Raw genomic sequence first — 12,456 nt, 5'->3', positions numbered from 1 at the left:
CAGTATTATGGTATAAGAATTGAAGTGCTGAAAGTTTCATTTCAGATTAGAGAGTACACAGTCAAATGAGCACTGAGCAGTGGCTCTCCCTCAGAGCTCACCATATTAGAATCCAGTTTCACCTTTTATTTGTTTTTAAAAGGGTGGGTGACTGGCTCCAGGGCAAGGGAGGAATAAGATGGTCAGTATCTGGTACAACTGAGGTCTGATTCTGGTATACTGGTATCATTGCTAGAAAAGTTTGGAAAACACTGATTTAGAGTGTACGGTGTGTTCAAACACTTACATATATGAGTAACCTCACACAAGTGACTAGTCCTGTAAATATTCTATATTGGTGTATTGGACTATGAAGAAAATATTTCCATTTTGCTACATTATATTTGTCACTACAGTTATTTGTGTCAGCTGTTATCTAGTATTTAATTTAAAATATGTTGAACAAATATATCATTGTGTATAAAGAAAATGGAAAAGGACACTCTTTGGTATGACTGAGACCTATTAATCAACTTTTCCTATGTATATTTCTTGGACATATACAAGAGGCATTCACAAGTAATGTCTCAAATATTGTACACATTTTCAGAGAGTTGTCCTAATGCTGTTTTCTAACGCTGTTCTAAAATAGGATATGAAGCCCCAGAAACATAAAGCAGGCTTTTGGGGACCAGAGGGTTGAAAGATTTCCTTCTATGAGGGAAGGAGGCGTAGAGTTTTGCAGATTGGGACTAGAAGAAATGATTCTATGGGATTCTTTTTGCCCTTTGATAGCTTTATTGAGGACTTCCCACTTCCAGTGTGATCACCTTGTAGAAGAGATCAGTCAGCTTATATTGGCATTCATCACAACATTCAGTCCTCAAGGCCAGGTGTATCCATTCTGCACTGCAGCCCACTTGGAAAATATGAAGGATCTTAGGGTAAATTTGGGAACATCAAAGGTGTGAGCTGGCCCAGGTGAAATCTGAAAGGAGACTTAAACTTTTATGGTCGGGTTCAAGAAGAGGTCTCTCAGGTTCATTTGCAGGGTGCAAGGCACACAGATAGCATGAATAGAGATTCTGGAGGCAACCACTGTGAACTCATAAACCTTATGAAAAGCCAGGTCTGCCATTTTATCAGTGGGGTCCTTGGGGAATAAAACAGAATGGAAGAATGGCTTTTGAGATGCAGATGGTGGTAGGGTGCATTTGTGTCCACCCTATGGGCAGATAATATTCTGTTGGGGTAATCAAAGAGACTGGGTTCTGCTTTTCCATGAGATCTGGGTTAGTGGATCTCCTTCCGGACATGACAGCCCACTTGTTAAGCTTCTCCCATATATTACAGATGCTGGCTCCCTAGGACTCTGCCCTGCTTTTTCCCCATTGAGACCCCCTGATCTCTGCAGAAGACTTGGATGTAGAGTGAAGAATTGTCTTTTAGTTTTCCTCTGCCTAGGATTCTTGGCTGATGCAGAATTTGGAGTTTCAGCTTTTTCCATCTTCTCCTTTCTCCTTTTTTTATTTAAAAGGCCTAAGAGAAAAGAAGCATGGGGAATTAGAAGGTAGAGAAGAGGAAGAGGAGGCAAAGCAAAAGGACTAAGGCAAGAACTCCATGCTTTCAAGGCAAAGAAGGCAAAGGAATGAGCAGGGGGTTATATTGCAATTAATAAAAGGCAGTTCTAACTCCCAGTCCTTGGCCTCATAACATAAACGCTCCCTGATTCTCCCACCCTGCCTCCTATCTTGCAAGAGGAGCAAAGTGAGCATATGGGAATCCTGTTTATTATGGATAGATCGGGCAGTACCACAAATCATTAAGGTTGCCTGATACTTCCCGTTATAACACCCTGTTTTCAGTTGTTTATACCTGTGCTAAACTTTAAGTTTTCAGGCTGAAATTTTCCATGACAGGTGTCTGCCTCAGTCTGACTCTTTTTTGGGAATTTTAGCTAAAGCTGTTCAGCTGTTTCCAAAAATGAGGCTAGTGGAAAATTTGTAATTTTTCCGTGTCATAAAATAATTCTAACAACTATTTTGTTTAGATGGTCTAATGACTTGAAATTTGGCATGGAGGATTCCTTTGTGCCTTTTGATCTCCCATGAAAATCTGCTCAAACTTGACAAATTATAAGCCTTTGAAAAATCTCAGTTTGCATGTGCTAAATAGAGACTCATTAGAACTTCACGGCTAAAATCTCTTTTTCTTTGTGCACTGAGCATGCTCCACCTCTGAATGATGAGGCACATGAGGAGGAGGGCCTGGGACTGGGAGTTAGGGAGTATGGGCAGGAGAGATTATTGGAGGGTAGGGTTGGGAGAAAAAGAAAGAGATTGTATGAGGACCCAGGAAGAGAGTACTGGAACTGACTGGGCAAGGAGAATGGCGACAAAGAGCTGGAAAGGGAAACTGGAATTGGCAAGACAAGGTGATTGGAGTGAGGTGGGAAACTAGGATTTGGAGGGGAACCCCTGAAGGAGAGTCTCGGACTTACTGGGCAAGAAGACTGAGACTGGGATGAGAAGCCTAAATGAAGACTGGGACAGGGACAGGTTGCCAGGTCAGAAGGGGTCAAATTTGGAGGAATTGGGCAAAATGATTTGTGATCACTAGCACACACTCCCCTCTAATGCCTGGAATGGAACCAAAGAATACTGAGTATCACTAATCTGCTGAGTCAGCAAATATCAGTGAAACCCACTGAGAAAGTGTGTGTCTCATTCCCTTCTATGAAGTTGTCTGCTGTCCCAGAATCCACCAGTGTCTTCTGTGGTGGAATTCGTTAGGGCTCCCCTGGAACACGGAGGTGGACCTAGAATTTAAGGTGCAGGGAATGTTAACCATGCCTGGGGCATGCCTCAGTGAGGAGTAGGAGTGCGTTACCTCAGGGTTTGTCCAGGTCAACCCCTTCTACTGGGCCTCGGCATGGTAGTTTGCCAAAATGCATCATGCTGGAGCTCAGGCCAGATCCCCCACAATAGAAACACAGCCTGTGGCAATGACGGTGCTCTTTTCCCTCAGGTGGCACTATCCAGATGGATGGGTTCAGGTTGTACACAGATATCAAGGGGTGCTGGCCAGCTGGTAATGCAGACCCCTTCTTTTCCTCACGTCGTTCATACAACTTATTGTTGATGCGTATGACTAGATCAATGAAGGCAACTAGTTTGGTTTGGGCATCCATACAGGCTAGTTCATTCTTAACTTCCTTGTGTAACCCTCACCGGAACTGGTAGAGGTGGACCGCTTCATTCCATTCAGTGTTGGAGACCAGATGTTAAAAGGGGTGGCACAGGAAGAGGCCAGTCTTTGCCCCTGCTGGAGTTTGCACAGGGTTGTGTCTGCCAAGTGGGCACAGCGGGGATTGTCAAATATGGCAGAGAATGCTTGGAGAAAGGCATCTCAGTTCAACAGCATTCGAGTTGCTCGTTCAAGTAGGGTTCTACTTTTGCTTGATCAGTGGGCTAGGACTGGGGACAGAGCAGAAACAGCAAGTGGCATTGGTTAACAACCCCCCTGAATTTTTGGCTGTCCTCTTTAAGACATTCTGGGAGGAGGACTGAGGGGATTGGGTCCTGGCTGCAGTGCGTGCCCTTAGTGCAGCATTCTCTGCTGGGGCACCTGCTCTCGTAGCATCTGGTTGTGTGTGGTGTGCTGTGCCAGTTGGGCCCGTAGTGCCGGGTTTTCTTCATGGAGGTGGGTGGATTGCCTTCACAGAGCTTGTTTCTCTGATGTGAGCTGTGATAATTGGGCTCGAAGGGTAGGGAGGTCCTCCTGGGAGTGGTCAGCCCATTCAGGCATCTCCAGTACTCTCTGTGACAGGCTGGACAGGGAGTGGCTCACTGTCTCCATATTCCCCCAGGGTAGGTCTTCATCATAGGCTAGGGTGGCCCAGGAAAACTGTTAGGATCCCAACAAGGGCAGTCAGGGCCAAGGATCAGAGCAGGTGCAAACTTGAGGATGGAAGTAGCAGAAGAGTTCGTAGTCAGGTCCAGGTCAGTGTTGATACCAAGGGTCTGAGTCCAAGTCAGGAGGCAATGTCCAGTTGAGGTCAAGCTAGGAATTTAAAAGCAAGGAGCAGGAGTAGTCATGGCAGCTACAGAAGAACCATGCTGTTGTCTGGACACTTCCTGAAATGCCCCTTGGTTTTATATAAGGCATTGAGCCAACTAGGAGCCATGAAACTGCTGTGTGTCAGACCCTTGAGGTGGAACTTCCAATGGTCTGTTTCCGCAGCAGGTCATAGGAAGAGCCCAGATCACTGATATTGAGAAATACTGAAAGATACTTTCCCCCAGTACTGATTCATTTCCCAGAGCGTACATATCCTCCTTTCACATTTTAGATGGTGACTCGTCGTCTGGTACTGACGCTGTCTACATACAGACTCTTTGAGGTACTGAACAATGTTTTCAGCCTGTACCAATACACCATTCTCTGGTGCTGCCTCACAAGCCTCCCTTTCTAATGTTGGTACCAATGCAAGTACAGGTCTCTTGCCAGGGCCTGGTATTGACCCAACCACTGGTACCAGCACCACTTGCCTCCTCAGAGATACAGGGGATGATACTTCATCAGATTCGGCGGTGTCTGTAAAAGGTCTCTTCCTTCCAAACTCCCTCTTTCAAGGTTCATACTGAAGGAGAAGCTCCTAGCAGGAAGCACACCTAGCTATCCTGGCAAGGACAGACTTCAAGTCCTGTCTCCTTTCCCTTATGTCCCACCTCAGTGGGCTTATTGGAACCCATGAGCTCTGTATGGCAATCTTTACAATAGGGTACCATCTCAAAGGAGGACTCGTAAGGAGCATCAGCCACACCTGCAGGCCCTGCTCCACAGGTACATCTCTCAGAGCAGAAGTCAGTAGAAAAGGAAGAAATGATACTCTCTTACAAGACCTCCTTCTCACCAGATGAGGGTGTCATGGCTTCCCCACCATCTTACCCTGATAAGCCTTTCAAGACTGTATTAAAAGGTTAGGGGACTCGTTACAAATTCCATTGGAGGACTTACATTAAGCCTAACATTCCTTGTTGGATATCCTATATACAAAGTGCAGAGTTTTTTGTTTTCTCACACGTCACCCAAGTCCCTGGTGGTACAAGTAGCCACTGAGAGATCTGGGCTGTAACACCCCAAGATCTTTGTACAAGCATGCTAAACACCTTATCCTCCTAGGGAGGAAAGTTTTTTCTTTGACAAGCCTAAAATTCGTAATTGCCACCTGCCAGGCTCTGTTATCAAAATAAATTTTACTTTTTCTCAATTATGTGAAATTGTTGGACTTCAAAGATAAACTCCCTCAGGAGGCTAAAGTCCAATTCTGGAACTCAATTGATGATGGTAAATGAGTAGCCAAAACGTTGCTTCAGACTACAATAGATGCTGCTGATACTGCTTCCAGAGGGGTGGCAACTGCAGTTGTTATGAGGAGGGGATCTTTAGTCGTCATCCTCACGTTTCTCTAGAGAGATCCCAAAGTACCACTGAATATTTGCCCTGTGATGAAGCGTACTTGTTTAAGGAAAAGACTGTCTGGGCATCTATATTCTCGCCCCAAAGAGGAAGCATCACGTGCAGGGGACAAAACAAGACCAACCCCAACCCCTCAACTATTTTATCATCAGTGCTGTCTCTCATGAACTGCCATGCAAATGACAGAGGTATAGGGACTGAGTTACATGGCTTCCTCGACATCTACTGCCTTCCACTCTCCCAACCCAGAGCTGAAAAGTTTCTTTTGATGGGACTTTCAATCAAAATACTGATTGATGCCTGAGTATTCTGCCCACCCAAGTTTTTGGTGGCCACCTCACCCGCAATTGGAGGGCAATAACAATGGATAAGTGGATGCTGGAACTTGTTCACTCCTGCTATCCACTCAAGTTTCTGTCACTTCCTACCGATACTCTCCTTCCCTGTCTCTTCTCAAGAACCAATCTGAAGAGAAGATCCTGTGTCAGGAGGTGGATTCTCTTCTCCAGCGAAGAGCCATAGAGCAAGTTCCGCCTCAACATCAAGGGAAGGGATTTTACTCTGCATATTTCCTAGTCCCCAGAAAGAAAGAGGGATGCAGACTAATTCTTGATCTATGCCAAGTAAATGTATTCATCTCAAAATTAGAATTCTGCATGGTCAAATTTGCATCAGTAATTCCCTCCCTGGAAGAGGGCACATGTTTCACATCTGTTGACATAAGATACTTACTTTCACACAGACATTCACCTATCCCACAGAGGGTTCCTCAGGTTCTGATAGCCAGGGCCATGCTGTTGACTCTGGCCAATAGGCAACACTGCCCTGATAGCAATGGCTGTGCCATTGACTCTGGGCTCTAGGCCATACAACCCCAAGACCAGAGGCAACCCTACAGACTCAGCCGTGGGGCTGTAATATGCCCCTCCCCTGCCCCAAAAGGGTGAGGGGGGTGTACTAGCCCCACAACACTTCCACTCATCCAGTCCCAACATATCCAAGTGATGTCAGACAATATGACTGTCTTCTACGTAAACAAATGGGGAAAACATTTCTCCTGTGTGTGGAGACAGTCAGCTTCTGAAAATGGTGTATCAGAAACCACATAACCCTTTCAGCAGTGTACCTACTAGGTGCACAGAACTCCCTAACAGACAGAATCTGCAGACCTTTTTCCACAGACATGAATGGGAGATTCATGATTCCATCCTGAACAAGATCTTCACGCAGTTGGGAATGCTGTCTTGGACCTCTTTGTCTCGCAAGCAAACACAAAATTCCCCCATCCACAGCTCCAGAGCAGCTCTAGGCCGAGGCTTGAAGAAAGATGCCCTTCTACCCTGGAAGGGCCATCTCAGATATGCCTTCTCACCCATCTCACTAAGACCACAAGTGCTGCGAAAGATTTGTCAGGACAGAGCTCAAGTTCTTCTTCGAGTGCTTGCTCATATCCATTCCAGTTAGGTGTGCGCGCGCCACGTGCACGTTCGTCGGAGAAACTTTTACCCTAGCAACACTCGGTGGGCCAGCCAGGTCGCCCCCTGGGTGGCGCCACTATGGTGCCTGATATATACCCCTGCCGACCCAACCGCTCCTCAGTTCCTTCTTACCGCCGTGTGTCGGTCGTTGGAACAGTGGGCACAGCTAAGCTGACCTCCACTTCCCTAGCTACTCTGTAGTTCTTGTGTATTAGATATATAAGTTATAATCCTTTATATTATATATTTATCTATACTTATGCGTTTTTTCTTTGCTAGCATAGTTAATTTAACCATAGTTACGGAGTTCGGGGAGTAGCCCTCCCGCCACCGGTGCCGGAGCCCAGCCCGGCTCACCGGTTCTTAGTCCATGCTTGGCCAGCCTCCGGCCGTTGCTGGCAGGAGATCCACACGACTCCTGTTTTACGGTGCCTTGGGGATCGTATTCACAGCTAAGTGCCCATTGCAAGGCGTTTAAGCCGAGAACAAAATTCAGCGGCACTTTTCTTTTCCTTCCACCTTCTGCACCGAGCGCTGGCAACTTGACGGACAGAAGTGCCTCCTCGGCACCGGACCCCGCCGTCACCTGGCCGTTACCGGCACCAGCTCGACTCGGCACCACTCCCTCTCTCTGGGGTTGAGAAAGCCACGACTCTCCTGCCAGTGCCCGACAGCTCCCCGGCATGTGCTGTGGTTGAGCTCCCTGCTCCTGCTGCTTCTGTGCCAACTGCACCGAGCCAGAGAGCTCGTTTACGTCAGATCGCCAGGCACCAACACCTGCAGAGGCACTGAGGACGCCGGCAACCGTTGATTCCGGCCTGCGGGGCCGTCGAATCCAGTGCCTGCCTGCTCCCCGGCATGGGCCGTGGTTGAGCCTCCTGCTCCTGCTGCTTCCATGCCAACTGACCGCAGCCAGAGAGCTCGCTCAAGTCGGATCACCTGGCACCGACACCTGCCGCGGCACCGGAACAACTTCGGCCACGTCGTGCGGTCCACAAGGGCCGTTGAATCCAGTTGCCTGACGCTTCCCGGCACGCGCCGTGGTTTGAGCTTCCTCTCCTGCTGCTTCCTGCCAACTGCACCGCAGCTAGAGAGCTCGCCTAATCGGATCGCCCGCACCAACACTGCGCGCAGCACCGACAACGCGACACCGTCGATCCGGTCCCACAAGGGCCGTTTGAATCCGTGCCTGACCGTCTCCCGGCACGCGCCGTGGTGAGCTTCCCTGCTCCTGCTGCTCCCGTGCTACAGCACCGCAGCCAGAGCTCTCTAAGACGCATCGCCCCGCACCGACCACCTGCCGCGGGCACGAAACGTCCGGCAACCGGTTGATCCCAAGTCCCCACATGGCCGTCAATCCAGTGCCTGACTGCTCCCCGGCGCAACCATTTGTGGCAGCTTCTTGCTCCTACTGCTCCCCGTGCAAACTGCACCTGCGGACCAGGCAAGCCTGTCCTAGCCGGATCGCCCGGACACCGCACACCTGCTGAGGCACGGCGACATCAGCACTGTCGATCCGGCCCACAAGGGCCGTCGAATCCGGTGCTGAAGCTCTCCGGTATACACTGTCGGTCGAGCTTACTGTTCCCTCCACGCCGGTTTACAAGCTGCTTACCACATCCTACTTCCCTCTTGGCATGGTCACAGTTACTTCAGTTTCACGGTCTCCTCACATGGTGGAGTTGGGTGCCACCGTCAATTTGTCCAACCCTGTCCCATCTTAGGACTCCTCTCGGCATAATTCCTCTTACAAGAGGCCGCAGACGCCGATGGACGAAGGGGCAACTATTCCCTAATCCCCAACTCGCACGAGGTCTCAGACCTAATCCTAACACCTACGAGGACTCAACCAGTTTATGTTAAAGTGTGAGTTCGCATGGCATCCCTGGGAACCATTATCCGTCCTTAGATCCATGGAGGCTGGTTTGCCGCCTCAATAGAAGGACGGCGGGTACTTTCACATTGCCTCTTCCCCTCCGCACAGGAGATACCTCCTTTCTGAGCCAACCCGTTGGTACTTCCAGGTTACCGGTCCTGCTGTTTGGCTTGCTAACAGCCCACAGGATTAACCGAGTGTGTGGCCGTAGTCGCCACCACACTCCGCCGACGTCAGATCAGATATGCGTTTCCGATATCGGGCGATTGGCTTATCTGAGGAGACTCCAAGACACAAGTCACTCAGCGTGTGGGCTCGTCAAGGACCTATTCACATGTCCTAGGCCTGATGGTCACTCGAAACATCCACTCTGGTTCCCACTTGTCTCCGCTCTCGCGGGTCCACGCTTCTTGCTATTGTTTGTAAAACCAAAACACGCTAAGCTCTGCCTTTTGTACATCTCCAAGTTATGGCTCAAATTGCGTTACCGCCGGATAGGGGCCCAATGGTCACTTCATACGTCACCATTCCTGGAGGCATCTAGGCTCCCTAGAAGGTGGCTTAACTCCTCCCTGTTGTGTGGGCGGATGGCTTCTATCCGCCCCGCCCTCACTGTCCCTGACGATGGGCGTCATCTCATCAGCTCAAGGTGCTCACCTCAGTAACCTTCAGAGCTTAATGCCTTGTCTTCTCAGGGGCTGGCGTCCACATCAATGTTCAAGATAGAGCAGTCTGCCTGGCGTGCCAGGGGTTCCAGCAGCAGCGCGAGCCGAGCGTCTCAGTGTTTACAACGAGCACACAACGCCATGTATACAATAGACAACCTGGGAGGGACATGGCTCCTCCTTTTGTCAGGAAGTCCATCCATCTGGGACTTTGCACATAGCCCAACTCATAAATCTGCGGTAGCATCCTTTCCCTTGGCATTCGACTCAGGCAGGGTTTCCTGTCTCATTCGAGGCGCGTCGCCGCTGAAGCCTGAGAGCATGCCATTTGTGGCCAAGTGGGGTGTTTCCCTAGACATGGCCTGTTCGGCTTACCACAGAACGGGAAAATGTCCGAGGTCCTGCTCCTTCCTAAGGTCTCTCCCCGGGACCGACTCTCGGACGCTGTCCTCATGCCATGGCAAGGGCCACACCTTTATGTCCTTCCGCCGTTCCCCCGGCTCATTGGGTCTTGCTCAAAACTTCGGCAGGAAGAGAGCGCGCATCATTCATGATCAACTCCAGGCGTGTTCCAGGCAGCACTAATACGCCACGTTGCTCGGCTGTCCAATAGCTTGCCCAGTTTACCCTGCACGTCCACCCACACCTCGTACCTCAGGACCACGGCAGACTTCGCCACCTGGACCTGCGTTTCTTTCACCTCACGGCGTGGCTCCTACGTGACTATCAGGGTGGCAGGATGTTTTCCACCTGGTCAATGTACCTGGCCAGGTGGAAGCGTCTCTCCTACAGGTGCGAAACGCTTTAAATTTTTACTCCTGCTGGGGTCTCGATCCCATCTATTTTGGACTACCTCCGACCTGCAACAGCAGGGCCTAGCAGTGTTCGCCGAAGGTACACTTGGCAGCCGTCTCTACCTTTCATCCAGGCTAGATGGTCTTCTGTGTTCTCACACTCTATGGTTTTGTGGTTCCTCAAGGGCTTGGAGCGCATACACCCTTAGGTACGCCGCCCAGCCCCAACCTGGGACCTCAACCTGGGTTAACCAGACTTCATGTCTCCTCCATTGGACCCATTAGCGACCTGCTCGCTGCTATACCTGTCTTGGAAGACAGCTTTCCTCGTAGCCATTACATCGGCCAGACGAGGTTCGAGCTCAGGTCTTATGGTGGTTCCACCATACTTTATGTTTACAAAGACAAGGTGCAGTTACGTCCACACCCGGCTTTCCTCTCTAAGGTGTTTCGCCTTTCATGTTACCACACTCAACGTGACGGGGACACAATTGCACTCCCTGGAACATCTGTAGAGCGCTCGCTTTATGTTGAGCGGACAAAACCATTTTGTAACACGCCCCAAACTCTTGGTCGCCGTAGCAGTCCGAAGGAAGGCCTACCTGTCCTCTCAGTGGATCTCATCGTTGTGATAACGTGCACCCGCACTTTGTTATGATTTGGCTCACATTTCCCCAAGCCACATCACCATGCGTCTTACTCGGGCTCAGGCTTCATCTGCCGCCCTGCTAACTCGTGTACTTACCCACGAGATCTATCGCGCAGCTCCATGGTCCTCGGTCCATACCCTTGCTACGCATTATGCTCTGTTCAACAGTCAAGAGATACTGCAGCTTTGCTCACCAGTTTTACATTCTGCCATTTTTTCACTCCGACCCCACCGCCTACATAAGGCTTGGGAATCACCTAACTGGAATGGATATGAGCAAGCACCGAAGAAGAAAAGATGGTTACTCACCTTTGTAACTGTGTTCTTCGAGATGTGTTGCTCATATCCATTCCATACCCACCCTCCTTCCCCTCTGTCGGAGTAGCTGGCAAGAAGGAACTGAGGAGCGGTCGGGCCGGCAGGGATATATATCAGGCGCCATGGCGGCGCCACTCCAGGGGGCGCCCTGCTGGCCCACCGAGTGTTGCCAGGGTAAAAGTTTCTCCGATGAACGTGCACGCGGCGCGCACACACCTAACTGGAATGGATATGAGCAATACATCTCGAAGAACAAGAGTTACAAAGGTGAGTAACTGTCTTTTATCCTCATTACACCCAACCATCTAAGACAGTTCTGGTTCTCGGACCTCTGGAGGATTTGAACCTGTCCAGCTATCAACATCTGATCATTTCTGGATCTTCTGGTGCAACATAACAATGTAACTAGGCACCCCAATGCAGGACCTCTACAACTCAAGGCCTGATATTTGGATAGGCATTGAATGTAGAATGCTCATGTTCACTAGTGGTCCAATCCATCCTCATTCAAAGCAAGAAGGATTCTATTAGATGATGTTCAGCCAAACGGAAACATTTCTCCTCTTTGGAAATAATGTGCTATTTTGACAGAATCAGCTAGAATCCCCTGTTACTTTAGATTACCTACTCAGCCTGAAGATGTTGGGCTTCTCAATCAGTTCCCTATGGATCCACCTCATGGCAATGAGCACTTTTCATCCTCCAGTTGAGGGCCACACTACCTTTACTTATCAAGTGATTGCTAGATTCCTGAAGGGACTTGTTAGTCTGACCACTGGTGGGAAACTTCTAACACCACAATGGGATCTCAATCTCATCCTTTCAGTTCTCACCAGACCTCCCTTTGAAGCATTAGGCATCTGTTGTAAGTTCCCATTTCTTGATGAAGGTTGTCTTCCTAAGTGCTGTTACATCAGCAGATGGATGAGTCAGCTGGGAGCACTCATGGGAGATCCATCATACACCATTTTTCAAAAAGAGTGAGTCTCTTTGTTTCCACCTGAAATTGATCCCTAAAGTAATTTCAGATTTTCACATGAATCAAACCATCCAGTATTTTTTTCAAAACCTTGTGCATCTGATATGGAGAGAAGATTTCACTCCTTAGATGCCCAACAGGCACTGGCATTCCACCTACAGAGAACGAAAGCAATTACAAAGACACCCCAGAGAGGATGAGAGCCCATTCCACCAGAGTACAAGCAGCCTCTGTGAC

The 12,456-nt window shown here is 49.3% G+C and overlaps 1 protein-coding gene across 1 annotated transcript in view; it reads left to right on the top strand.

Moving 5' to 3' along the window:
* Nucleotides 1–12,456, top strand: part of FAM184A (family with sequence similarity 184 member A) — a 184,230-nt gene that overhangs the window by 61,683 nt on the left and 110,091 nt on the right. The gene's annotated exons all lie outside the window — the stretch shown is intronic.

This window comes from Chelonoidis abingdonii, chromosome 3 (assembly GCF_003597395.2).
Source record: "Chelonoidis abingdonii isolate Lonesome George chromosome 3, CheloAbing_2.0, whole genome shotgun sequence".
NCBI classification, from domain to species: Eukaryota; Metazoa; Chordata; order Testudines; family Testudinidae; genus Chelonoidis; species Chelonoidis abingdonii.
This window is presented reverse-complemented; position numbering and strand designations above follow the sequence as displayed.